Source organism: Macrotis lagotis, chromosome 7 (assembly GCF_037893015.1).
Source record: "Macrotis lagotis isolate mMagLag1 chromosome 7, bilby.v1.9.chrom.fasta, whole genome shotgun sequence".
Lineage (NCBI taxonomy): Eukaryota > Metazoa > Chordata > Mammalia > Peramelemorphia > Peramelidae > Macrotis > Macrotis lagotis.
Window position 1 is genome coordinate 68,226,581 of NC_133664.1, and position 13,879 is coordinate 68,240,459.

General features: G+C 36.5%; 1 long non-coding RNA gene across 1 annotated transcript in view; it reads left to right on the forward strand.

The window, feature by feature from the left end:
* Window positions 1–2,819: 2,819 nt before the first annotated feature.
* LOC141493703 (uncharacterized) overlaps window positions 2,820–13,879 on the forward strand; it is a 32,896-nt gene continuing 21,836 nt past the window's right edge. The window contains exon 1 of the long non-coding RNA XR_012470294.1: window positions 2,820–2,959. This is a non-coding gene — a long non-coding RNA (uncharacterized LOC141493703). The remainder of the gene's footprint in view (window positions 2,960–13,879) is intronic.

Below are 13,879 nucleotides of genomic sequence, written 5' to 3' on the forward strand. Positions count from 1 at the left end.
TATATATATATATAATTATAATAATATATGGCATCTTCAAGTTTTCATTTCCCATTTGACTGTCACAAATAATCTGGGAGAAAATGTTACACCCCCTTTTACAGATATAGAAACTTAGACTAAAGGTCATGTAACTAGAGTCTGCAAGCAGAATTTGGATTCAAGTCTTTCAGTTTCCAAGTTCAAGAAACTCTACTGTCCTAAGGCCCTCTAGACTGTAGGGAGCATATTAGAGAGAGAGTTAGAGATGAATAAAAGAATTACTGTGTAGCTGCAAGGTGAGCTTTGATAGCATAGATTTGCAATGCACTTAGTGGGGACCATTTGGTGACTTCTAGTGGTACTTAGCAAATTAGGGCTAGGAGTAGATGGGGGTTGGTGACCGTAGGTTAGGGATTAATAAAATAAAAAGAGAAGGAAGAAAAGGCGAGCAAGTGCTTGAAGCATCCTAGGGCACATGCTACTACTTCATTATATCTTGGCTTCTGGGTCCAGATCAGAGGCACTCCTAGGGAGAAATTTGGCATCACAACAGAGAGCAGGAGGCGGAGAGCTATAGATGCAGAGAGAGAGAAAGACAAAGGAAGACCTGCAGAATCAGGCAAGAATTAGGGGGTCACCACAAGATCATGGATCAAATTCAAGGAAATTTAACATATTTATTTAATCTCTGCTGTGCATATGGTACTGTATTTTGCCAGAGCCAAAACCCTCATAAAGGCTCCAGTCTTTAGGAGAATAGGAGACATACACAAAAGATCCAACTCTCCAAGATGATAGAAAGAGGGTAATTCTAGCATCCTAATTTTAGAAGACACCTCTGAGAGCATCTGGGGTGCCCTTTCATTTTACAAATAAAGAAACAGAGGCCTAGAAAAGTTCAGATTTATCCAAGGCCAGAAATGATAAGTAGAAGAGCTTAACATTTGAACACGGATCTTCAAATTCCAAAACCAGGGCTACTTTTCCTACACTGAACCAATCTGTATTAATACTGATAGTTTTTTCACTCATAGTTTTCTATGCCAATGAAACTCAGAAACCCAAACCAAAACCAAAATAAAATAACACAAGTTAAAATACACAGAAGATAGAAAAACAAAGTGGTAGGCATTTGGCCCAGGCTCCTTCCTGGAAAAAGGTCAGGACAAGTAAGCAGGGCAAAAATTAGGAGGAGAGACAAGAAACTCATTTTAGAGGTCAGAGCTTTGGAACATGCAGACATACAGGAAAATGAGCTCTCTAGGAGCTTAAAAGGCCAAGTCAAATCAAGCAAAGATGAAGTCTGATTCAGAGCAACAGGACTAAGGCAGACATGCTTGGCAAGGCATATTTTATATGACGTTAGGGCAGTAATCAATTCCCAAACATCACTAACTGTGGGATCTATATAAAGGATGGATACTCTTGAATGGAGTACAAAGTGAAGAGACTATGGGGCAGCTAGGTGGTGCAGTGGATAAAGCACTGGCCTTGGAGTCAGGAGTACCTGAGTTCAAATCCAGCCTCAGACACTTAATAATTGCCTAGCTGTGTGGCCTTGGGCAAGCCATTTAACCCCACTGCCTTGGGAAAAAAATCTAAAAAAAAAAAGAAAGTGAAGAGACTGAGAGAAAGCAACTTCCAATACTTATCCAAATATTAGGTAAGTAGCAGTAATGATGAACATTATCCTTCTTAATGTGATATTTCATAAATATATGCACAAATAAAAGAACTTAATTATTCTTTTTAATTATTATCAATGGTTAATAATTAAATATCTTAATATTTTATATGCTATATCTTTATGTATAGCTTAATAACATAAGAATTCATATTTGTATAATATTTAATATGATAAATTTGTATATAGCTTAATAATGATAAACATTCACATTTGTATCATTTTAAAATAGGAAAAATATTTTCCATAGACTAATATTCATGATAGTGCTTGAAATCTATAAAAAAGTATAACATTATTGTTATTGCTTGCATTATTATTGAACTCTACTACCCATTCAGTCCTTTGTGAATTCAGATGTCTGGAGAATTGTCATCCTGGAATCTCTCTGAATCATCCCTCACTCTATTTGCAGATATCCCCTTCTAGGTTTATAAATCAAAAACCCCTGGATGGAAAAGAAGGAAGGAAATCAACATTACTTTAATGTTACTTTACTTTAAAATTACTATATGCTAATCACTCTACAAACCAATTTACAATTGTTTTTTATATGATCCTTATGATAATTTTGAGAGATAGGTACTCTCATTATTTGCCATTTTAGAGATGAGGAAACTGAGACAGAGGGTCATTCAACTAGTAAGTATCTGGGGATTTGATTTTAATTTAGATCTTTCTAACCTTAGGTAGAGAAATAGAGAGAGGAGAGGGCAGGGAGGGAGAGATTGTTAGTTTATTCAAGAGGAAATTCCTTAACACAAAATTTCTAGGGTAGTTATCTGGAGATAGAAACACGATACAGATTGATAGCTTCTCTATTTAATACTTTTTTTCTCTTCATGAACTTGAAGAGAGATTGGAATCATGCATCTTCTCTCTCAGACACTAGAATCTCTCTTCCTTCCAGTACTCCCCAACTTCATTCTTCCCAAAGACACATTGATCTTCACTGATAAGAAGAGAGTTCCATATAATTCACATTTTTAGTTAAGGATATCATTATTGTACCAAAAAATGATCTCAGAATCAAACTATTTATAGCAGAAATAGCCAAGGATGGGCATAAGATTGGGCTGATGATATTTGCCCTTCTCTGATTTCACCTCCATCCCCCTACAGGTATCAGGCATGGAACAACAATTGGGAGTGGCTACTTTTGCACACAGAAAACCCATTTTAGCCCGTAATTAAAGTCAACATTGCAGGGAAAATTCAACTTCTCAGCTTCAAGATTTCAAGTGCTGAAATTTCATAGAATCATAGAAGATCTGTTGGGGAGCAGCCAATCTGGTGAGTCTGAATGAATTAGAATGGAATATATATTGGTCATTATTTCATAGATCAGAGGTTCTTAACTTTTTTTTTTGCCATGGTGCCCCTTGGTAGTGTGGTGAAGTTTGATGGTTTCTTTTTTAGTATAATGCTGTTGAATTCATAAAATAAAATATAAAGCATTACAACAGATAATTATAAAATACATATATTTTTAAAAATGGTGGACCTTGGATTAAGAATCCATGCCATAGACATTAGGAATGATTATCTGTAATACCCATACTAAAACTTATTAAGATGAGGCACCACAGCTCATTCATTGCTGGTGGAATTGCAAACTAGCAGAATCATTTCATAGAGCAGTCAGACACTATGTAGTAAAAGACAAAAGTCATCATACCTTTTGATACACTGTCATTATTGGGCATACTACCCCAATGACATTTTGTATTAAAAAAAGAAAGACTCCATATTTAGAGATTTTCATAGCCTCAATATATGCGATTGTCAGAAAACAAAACAAAGCAAAAAATCAAAAACTGAAGCAACTTAAAAGTCCCACAATAGTGGGAGGAGAATGTTTCAAGAAACTGTGATATAGTAATATAATGGAATCCTATCATGAAAGGTGAGGAATGCAAAAAATAATTGGAAATATCTTTATGAAATAATGCAAAGAGAGAAAAAATGGAATGAAAAGAGCTTGATTGTATTCAGAAAAGAAGAATTTTCTTGGAGACTTAGAGTACGAAGAGACTGAAAAAATCTTTGATATTTTATGCATTGATGGTGCCTTTTTTTGAAGAAGGTGATGTTAATATATAATTTTATGTGTATACTATGGAGAGCTTCTAGGGGAAGACACTCCCTTTTTTCAATTCCCTTTAGCAACTATTCTGCAACTTACACTCAGAGGTTTGGAACAGTCAGAGGTTAAGTTGCCTGGGATCACAGAGAAAGTAGAGCATATCCTAAAAGTCTCAGTGCAGTTTTAAGCTTGAAAATTGCCCCAAGATTTCTGGGACATGCCATGCATACAAGGTGTAGGACATGAACTCAGGAAGTACATAGAGACAAAGCTTGATCTTTCTTTGTGTTGCAAGCACACTTTATTCCCTCCACTACACTGCTTTTCATTCAGTAGCATCAATAATTTCCATTAAGCAAGTTTAATTATTTGTTTTGAGTTTAATGTTAAATGTCTAAGTAAACATTTAAGATTTTTTTTTGAGGCAGGCAGGGTTAAGTGACATACCAAGAATTAAACAATAAGTGTCTGAGATCAAATTTGAACTCAAGTCCTCCTGACTCCAGAGTTGGTGCTCTATCCATTGTACCTTCTGGTTGCCCAATATTTCATTTTTTTTAAGAAAAATTGTGTGATTTTGGACAACTTTTATATACCTTTCCAGACTTCAGTCTGTCCATTTCTAAAATGTGGATCCCAACATCTCTTCTAAGCTCCAAAGTACTATTGAATCTAGGATGGCCACCCTAAGGAATACTTTCCTACCAGACATTGCCTTTACCCATGTTAGATGAATACCCATATTAAATGAACACTGTTCTCCATAGATTGCAGGTGGGCACCAGGAAACCTGGCTCTGAGACAGGTGGCACAAACAAATTTCACTGGCATCTCACTGCAAGTCCAGTAGCCTACTTTTAAGGTTATTTGATTCTTGACATTGTATAATACCACATGTGTTTTTTTTGCATAGACTAAAAATAGCCCTAATAAGACCTCAGCATCCAAGACACTGTTTTTTGTTATTTCTTTTTCCAGAACTAGTATTTGCCATCATATTGCAGAGTCCCATGATGAGCTTGTTACTAGAACAGAGTTGTAATAGTAGCCATGCTAGTTTTGTCTCAGCTGGGCAGGGGGATTTATTCTGAAGAAATCTGTTTGAATGGTCCTTGGTGTCACCTACTTGATTAAAACCTTGCCAATTTTGCAGGTATGCCTCTTGTTTTAAAGGGCTCAGGTTTATTTTGGGGGAATTTTCACTCTCTAATTCATAGCCCTAATCCAGAAAATCTGGTCATTGCCCAGGGTTCTGATACCAGCTCATATTCAGAGAGTCTCATAATTAGAAACTATCACAGGGACTACCCTGTAGGCTAACTTACACCTGAGGAAGGATATCCTTCTGTATCACACTTTATATAAGTTCATCCCATGGTGATGATCAAGAACTCACTATTTCCCATGGTCCATTCTATTATTGGACAGCTCTACTTACCAAAATCTGTATATTTACAACTTTCACCTTCTAATTTTATCCTCTAAATTAGTTGTTCTCTAAGTTTGATCCAGGTACCCCTGGGGGTTCTTAAGATCCTTATAGAGAACCTTCAAGGTCCAAACTATTTTCACAATAATACTTGCATTTTATTTTCTAGTATGATAAATATAGATAGCTAGAACCCCCACAAATAAAAAGACTTCTGGGAGGGGATCCTCAATATTTTTAAGAGTACATTGGAGTTCTGAAGCCAAAAAGTTTGATAACTGCTATTATAGAACCAAGTAAAATAAAACTAATTTCCCCCCTCATTTAAGCTGTTAAGATTCTCAAAGACAGCTGTCATATCCCCTGAAGTCTTTTTTCTTCAGGTCAAACATCTTTTGTTTCTTCAACTGACAAGATTGACGTATGACAAGATAAAGGTCCTTCACCATCCTGATGACCTGCCCTGTATTATCTAGTTTCTCAATTTCCTTCCTAAAACATGGGGTTAATACCAAATACAGATATGGGAGTGACTTAAGGCAGGGATGGTATAACTATCACCTCCTTATTCCTAAAGTCATTCTACTTTTTATGAATGCCATGTCATACTGTTGACTCATATTGAATGTACAGTTCAATATGCCCTCTCCCCTGTTTTTTTAGATAAATTATTGGCTAGCTATGGCTCTCCTATCTTATACTTGTGAAATTGATTTTTTTTATATTTATCCCACTTAAATCAAATCCTATTTACATATTCTAACTTTTCAAGATTCTGACTCTAGATATTTAGAATTGGTTATCTCAAGTATATTGGGATAATTAGTTGGCACATTGGATAGAGTCCTGGGTCTGGAGTCAGGACAATATCTTTCTGAGTTCAAATCTGGACTCAGACAACTACTAGTTTGTGACTCTAGGCAAGTCACTTAACCCTGTTTGCCTCAATTTTCTCATCTGTAAAATGAGCTGAAAAAGGAAATGGCAAACTACTTCAGTATCTCTGCCAAGAAAACTCCAAATGGAGTCATAAAGAGACAACAACCCATGCTATTATTAACTGCATCCATAAAACTTTGTTTCTTTGGTTGTGATATGTGTTATTTATGCCTTTTGCTAAGTCCATTGATAAAAATGTTAAGTGACTTAGTCAATCATTTCTGCATTCTAACTGCAACCCATATCACTCCTTTAGCCTGAGAGACTTTGTCAAATGTTTTTCTGTCTAGTCTAGTAACCAAAAAGAGAAATTAGTTTAGCCTGGCATGATTTGTTCTTGATCATTATGGTCACTGCTTCCCTTTCTAAATCTTCATGAATAATCCCTCCAATAATATGTTCTTGAATTTTGCTAGGATGCCCTTATATATACTCAGGTTACATAATCAATTAAGGGTAAAAAAAACATGTAAAAGAAATGGAAATCACAATAAAGATTTTGGTAAATTAAGGCACCTTCCAATGTGCAAATTTCCCTTGTTTTTTACTTCCAGTCACAACTAAACAGACTCGGTAGATATCACCTTCTACAATCCCTTATCAACTCCTGTGGTATCCACCATCTTATATGGATGCCATATCACTGTTCACAGATAATGAACTCTCCATGATGGCTTTTTCCTGTAGTTCTACACAGCTCCTATGAGTAGCATCACTCCCTATCATGACTCCTTTTGCAGTTTTGCACAACTCTCAGAGGGTGTTGTCAGCTATTGATTACTCCTCAGGTCCTGTCTGTCACTGTTTGTTGTTCCCAGCAATTTCAGAAAGGAATTCTGAAAGGGTTTTCTCAGTCTGTCTCCTTATGCCCCAGTGCTTGGGAGGTAGGGTGGTGGAGATAAGAAATCATTTCCTAAACCCTTACTCTGTCAGACCTGTGCTGAGCTCTGCCCATAGAACTACAAGGGAGCCAGATGGAATTTCTCTAGTCTTTCCAATAAATTTACCTTTGATTGGTGGAAAACACAGAAAGGGGAGCTAGAAAGTTGAGTGGGGAAGGGTCTAGGATGCCAGATGCTTTCATGTGGACTCCTCTTTCAATAAGGCTATTTCCCTGTGCCACTACCTAAAACTAAAACTTTTTCAAGATCAGGAATCTCCAAGATGGCAAATCAGTTGCCAGCACCAAGCTCATATAGGGTGATTGCAAATTTGCTGCCCTTTCTTGGAAAGGAACTTTTCTTTTCAATTTATTTTTCAAATGAATACTTTTTTCCTGTTTAAGAGCAGTTTTTCCAAAATTATTTCTTCCATTCAGAAGAAATTGGATATACTAGGTTGGTTTAAATCACCCTAAACTATTACCAACCTTTCTCTGGTATCCTTTGAAGTCCTAAAAAAAATCTTACCTTCTATAAGCTTTTCCCAACCTCTCTGGATTCTTCTGTTATTTCCGATTTATGCACTTTGTATTTTGCTTTCTACTTGCTTGCATGTTGTCTCCCCATTAGATAATAAACTCCTTGAGGGCAGGGATTGTCTTTTGCCTCTTTTCCCCCACAGCCCTTAGCAAAATGTACAACAAATAATAGACATTTAATAAATATTGACTAATTTATTAAGTTCCTAATATATGCTAAAATCTACTTATTGTACTAAAAATCTTGGGATATGAAAAAAAGACAAAATCAGTTTCTGCTTTTGAGGAGCCCCATATGATGGAAAGGAAAGGAACAGTCAGTTCCCAGACCTTTACTAGACTGGTAAAATCCAGGAAATTGATCTGACACCCTTTGGAACTTTTAAGTATTTTTTTCAGTCTCTTATACAAGATTTCCCTGAAATCTGTTTTAACAATGGCCACGATACCCTTAAAATCATGGTAGAGGAAGTCAACAGACCTGAGAAAATATCACTACTCTGGTATTTTTTAATCTATGCACAGAGTCACTCATTTTTAAATTTGCCATTTTAGATGGTCCCTGAGAGCTTTGAGAACCCTAGTTCTCAGTCAATATGATCTTGGTTAAATCCTTACAGGCCAATCCTGCCCACATATATTGCAGATTTCTCTTTGCTTCTTTTACAATTTTTGTGGGTAACACTTCAGTCTAAGGTCACACTGTATCAGAGTTTGATAAAATTAATAAATAAATTATTCAACATATTTGGACAGAGACTATCATAGAATGGCAGCATCATGGTCCAATCTATAAAGAGCTGATAGTAGATTCAGGAAGGCTTAGATTCAAGTCTCGACTCTGACATATTCTGATTGTGTAACTCTTCAGTCTTACCCCCCTCAGTACTCAAAACCATCTTTGAAGATTATAAATTGAAGGAAAGTGCTGATCTCCATTAAAAGAGGAAACTTTTCTCTGGGATCTCATTTCATCCGTGAAATAATGGTTTCAGTTAAACCTAGAATGAAGGAATATTCTTATCTATTTATAAATAGATAGATAAAACTAGATAGCCAGTCTCTGCAGAGGTAATCACTTATTTTAAAGTCATTAAAAAGTGAACATTTGGGGCGGCTAGGTGGCACAGCAGAGAGAGCACCAGCCCGGGAGTTGGGAGTCAGGAGTACCTGGGTTCAAATCCACTCTCAGACACTTAATAATTGCCTAGCCGTGTGGCCTTGGGCAAGCCACTTAACCCCATTGCCTTGAAAAATCTTTAAAAAAAGTGAGCATTTATATAGTCTTGTCATTTCATTTGATCCTCATGATAACCTAGTTATATAGGTGCTATTATGAATAGCTAGATGGGTAAAGCAGATAGGGCAGCAGGTCTGGGGTCAGGAGAACCTGAGTTCATATCTGGCCTCAGACACTTATTAACTGTGTGACCCTGAAGTCATTTAACCCTGTTTTCCTTAGTTTCCTTCTCTTTAAAGTGAGATGGAGAAGGAAATGGCAAACCACTCCAGTATCTTTGCCAAGAAAACCCCAAATGGGATCACAAAAATTTGGACACAATTGAATGATAACAATTAATAGTCTTATTTTTACAGATGATGAAAATGAAGATAAGGAAGTTTAAGTGACTTGCCTAGGGTCATATAGAAGAAAAGTGTCTGAGCCAAGAGTCCTGACTCAAAATCCAATATTCTCTCTACTATACCATTTAGCTGTCTTAGATTTTTGAACTATAGTGGATCTCAGAGGACATCTATTCCACATAAATATAAAATATAAGTATTGTGGTTTGTGTTTTTATAGTTGAGGAAAATGAGGTCCTCCAGATTAGCTCACTTGATCTGTTAAAACATACATATCCAGATCACATCCATTGAACCTCAAGGAGGTGAAAAGTTCATGATGGAACCAATTTTTTTTTTTTTTGCTTATCACTATCATTATCTTAGTCTGAGGCCTGAGTTAGGAATCCCTGGTATTTGCTACTTAGAGTTCAGTAAGCTCCTACTTTGCTATTCATAGTGTGGTACCCTGAATTCTATCAGGGTGGCTAAGATCTAGGGGTGTGTTTGGCTCCCATCACTGATACAGGTACAGTGAAAATGGATATTGTCAAGATTAGATAACTAAGCTCTTTGTTGAAAAGCACAATTGCCAGGTCCATATGGCAGCAAAAGTAGATCATATTTAAAAATCCACATCCTGGTGGATTAAAATTGAGTTCTATTTTGGACAGTCTACATTCCAATATCTCTGATTTCAAATAGTTCTGTACTGGTACTTGTGCCCCCACTTCATATTATGAAGATGTTATGACACAGTCAGCCAAAAAGTGAATTTATATAGGATGAGTTCTTTTTTTTATTAATTTCTATTACAAATTTGAATAGATGTTCCTAGAGAAAAGAAAATGTACCATGAAACTCCACACTTCAGTTGTGGACAACCCTATCCCAGTCAAGTCTAGGATTCTTTCTTTGCCATTAACTTTTTATTCTATGCCCCTCTATGCATACACACACACACACACACACACACACACACACACACACACACACAAACACACACACACACACACAGAATTTGTCTAGGCCTCAGAATCTCCTATCTATGCACTCAAAACTCTTAAGATTTATTTCTTCTTTCTTCTTTTGTTTAAGACTTACTCTCTAAGTATTTAAAATGTCTGCTAGAACTACACAACTACATCTCTCCTTACTAGGGCTCTTGTCATCTAATGCATGACACGGGCCAGGTTAGGAGGAGCTGGATTGGTCTACTGAAATTTGAAAGTGTCTTACATTTGAACTGAAGGTTAAATCAAATTAGTGTCCCAGTGTATTTCTAATTGTGGAATTCTGTAACTGGACTTCCTTGAAAACATAAACACCTATATTCCCAAGTCATCGTCCCCAAGGTAAAAATTGCCCATGGGAGTCTTTGAGAAGAAAGCTCTTTCCAATAATGTTTGAAAAATAAGGTTATATTTTATATTTAGCACAATATTACCAACACTGCTTTACTTGCCCTTGTCCTCTTCTGAACTTCTTTCTTCTCTGTTCTGTGTATTTTTTCCAAATGTTGCATCAAGAGTTATTTCTCTTTAAATTAGCAAAACAGAGGCAGCTTCCCCCCCCCCCCCCCAAAGCCCAACCTTTTGCTTAAGGTCCAGATTTTGAATTAATCACCAAGTTTTTCCCACCAAGTAGAGCTCTAGAGAGCAAGTCTGTACCCTCTGATCTTTTTTTCTCTCTCAAATCTATTTCCTTTTTCCAGCCATGGTTCCATGGATGTAAGTCATACTGATCTCCTTGCAATAACCTTCATCTAAAGATGAATGAATGATACTCTCACCTTTCCCATTTTTTTCTCCAATTCCCATTTCTGTATGTTCCCCCAAATCACTTGTTTGTTGGAAAACCTATCTCTCTAAGCTTTGTTTTTTTTTTCCTAAAAAACCCAAGCAAAACAAAACTCAAATCAAAATGAATTTCCTAAGTTTAGGAAAGTAAATATAAAGCTCTCATAATTAAAGATATAAGAAGCAAGTAATTCAAGATAGTTCTACATTCTTTAAGGAAATACTATTGGGGTAAAAGAAGATGACACCTTCTGAGCTAAAGATCAGGAAAAATCGAGTTAGCTCGATCCCAAATTGCACAGGGACAAGTCACTGGCTCATCTATGAAGGACTTTAAAGGTCACCAAGTCTAAGACTCTCATCTTACATATGAAGAATATAAGACTGAGAGAGGTTAAATGATTTCTCTGAGTCAGCTAGATAGTACAGTGGTAGAACTCGAGGCTATGTTTTCTTGAGTTCATATCTGAACTCAGATTCTTGCTAGTTGCATGACCCTGTAAAAGTCACTTTTTAATGCTGTAAAAAGAGCTCTATTTGCCTCAGTCTCCTCATCTGTAAAATGGAGATAATAATAGCACCTTGTTTTTCAAAGTTGTGAGCATAAAATAAATATTTATAAAGGACCTTATAAATTTTAAGTGCCATGTAATATCAGTTTTATTATTGTTGATATTATTATTGTCTTGTCTAGGGTCCCATAGCTAGTAAGCATCCGAGGTAGGATTTGAACCCTGATCTTCCTGATTTCAAGTCTAGTGCTCTGACTTTGATTACAAGATGCCTTTCATTAGTCCATTAAGTGGAACTAGGTCAGAACCTGATCTGAAACCAAGCTAGAATCTGAGCCCAGAAACATTCAGAGTAAATGCAAAGTGAAAGTAGAGGCTTTGTGGGATAAAATTAGAAAAGTCCAACTGGTTTATAAAGTGAAAGTTTCAGAAAACATTAAGGAAGACTGTTATCTGCTCAAAGGGAAGTGTTGCCTACTCTTTCATGGGTGGTAAAGCTGTTAATGTTTAAAAAACAAGGATGATGAGTGTTTCCTTTTAAGATCTCAGTTTTAGCCAAACCTAGAAACTGAGATAAGGTATCCAGGGGACCAGAAGATATAGATATAATAGTCACATAGGTAGTCTTTGTCAGGTTTGGGGGTTCAGTAAATGAGGATGTTGCACTTTTGCATCTTTCCCCATACTCCCACTAAGTAAGGTTCAGGATGAGATGGTTGATTGGACCGGTTGATTTAGGGGTAGCTAAACTCAGCTTAGAGACCTAAAAATTTAAATTTCATCTTGGAGCTTAAAACTGGATCACAAGTGAGGTAACCAAGATGAAATAAGGCAAAATAGTGTTATACATTATAGAAGCTAGTGTAGAAGTGACTTGCCCAGCATCACATGTTATGATTTGAATCCAAACCTTATATTTTCATACCTAGTTCTTCTTCCATTGCACTAGCTACTTCCTGTGCACTGCATCTCTTTCTCTTGAGCTTTCTCTCTCTGTCTCTTTTTCTTTCTCTCCTTCTCCCTCTCATTCTCTTTTTCCTTCCTTCCCCTATCCCTGCCCCACCTGAGAAAATGAAGTCCAGAAAGGTGACATTATTAACCTAAAGCCATCCAACCAATTAGCAACAGAGTTCAGACTAGAAGCAGATCTATTAGTCCCATATTATTTTACCTGCAGTGAACTGACTCTTGATTATTAAAACTCTACTAGGTTAACTTGTAAATTTAGAAAAATATTGTTAAAAAGTCTTTCAGGGGGGCGGCTAGGTGGCACAGTGGACAGAGCACTGGCCCTGGAGTCAGGAGTACTTGAGTTCAAATCCGGTCTCAGACATTTAATAATGACCTAGCTGTGTGGTCTTGGGCAAGCCTCTTAACCCCATTGCCTTGCAAAAACTAAAAAAAAAATAGTCTTTCAGATCAACCAAGATATACAAAAACAAAACAACTCACCTACACAAAACAAACCAAAATCCCGCTAAAGATAAATCCTTAAAAATACAGCATCCAATTACGCAAGTTATTTCTATGCCTGACTCAACAGATGCACTTCCCACTCTGTTATTCTTGGAACCAGATGTTGAGGGGAGAAGTGTCACAGATAAAGAAAGATGTGATAAAGATAAGGGACTGCAGGTAGTATTAGCAAATGATTTACATGTTTTTGTATGGAATTGATTAACCTTAATATTAAGGATTCATGAGTATGTTGCCTTAGTACTCTTCTATGAGTGCAGTTAGCTGTGATTTCTTTTGAATAGGTAGAAAATCTTTGAATACAAAAAAAAATGATCATCTTGATACCAGACTGGCAAAGAGAATTTCCAAACTCAACTCATTTGGTGTTAGGATGACAGATGTCCGCGGTCAAACCTGTCCTTGGAACTCTACTTGATAGGCTATGTCTCTTCCAACTTGAATTCTTCTGTCAGAGCTTTCAGGAACCCAGGATCATCTTCATGTTATGTTGTGAAAAAGGAAAAGAATGGAAGGGAGAGGAAAAGAAAGAGATAAGGGAAAGGATAAAGATCAGGTGAGGGGGTGACAAGGAAAATGAGGAAAGAAAGAGAAGAGGAGAGAGAAAGAAATGAGGAGAGGATATCAGAGAAGAGGAGAGGTGAAGAGAGGAAGTGAGAGGAGGGAAAAGAAGAGAAGATATAGAAACATGGATAAACAATGCTGAATGATGCTTTAACAACTTTACATAAATATTATTCATTCATATTTACCTGGAAAATGTCTTTCTGGGAAGAGATTAGAAGTTGTACTGAAAGGGACTATTTTCTCTTCAGAAGCTGAGTTTTCAGAGCTTATTCCTTTTAAAGTTTATATTATGATGCTTAAACTATTCATGCAATTTCTGATTTTTATGCTATCTGAAACTTATTCTATTTCTTTTTCTTCTTCTCTGGCAGGAGGAAACTAGCTGAACCTTCCTAGATATTGTCCTTCCCATCTTAGTAGTC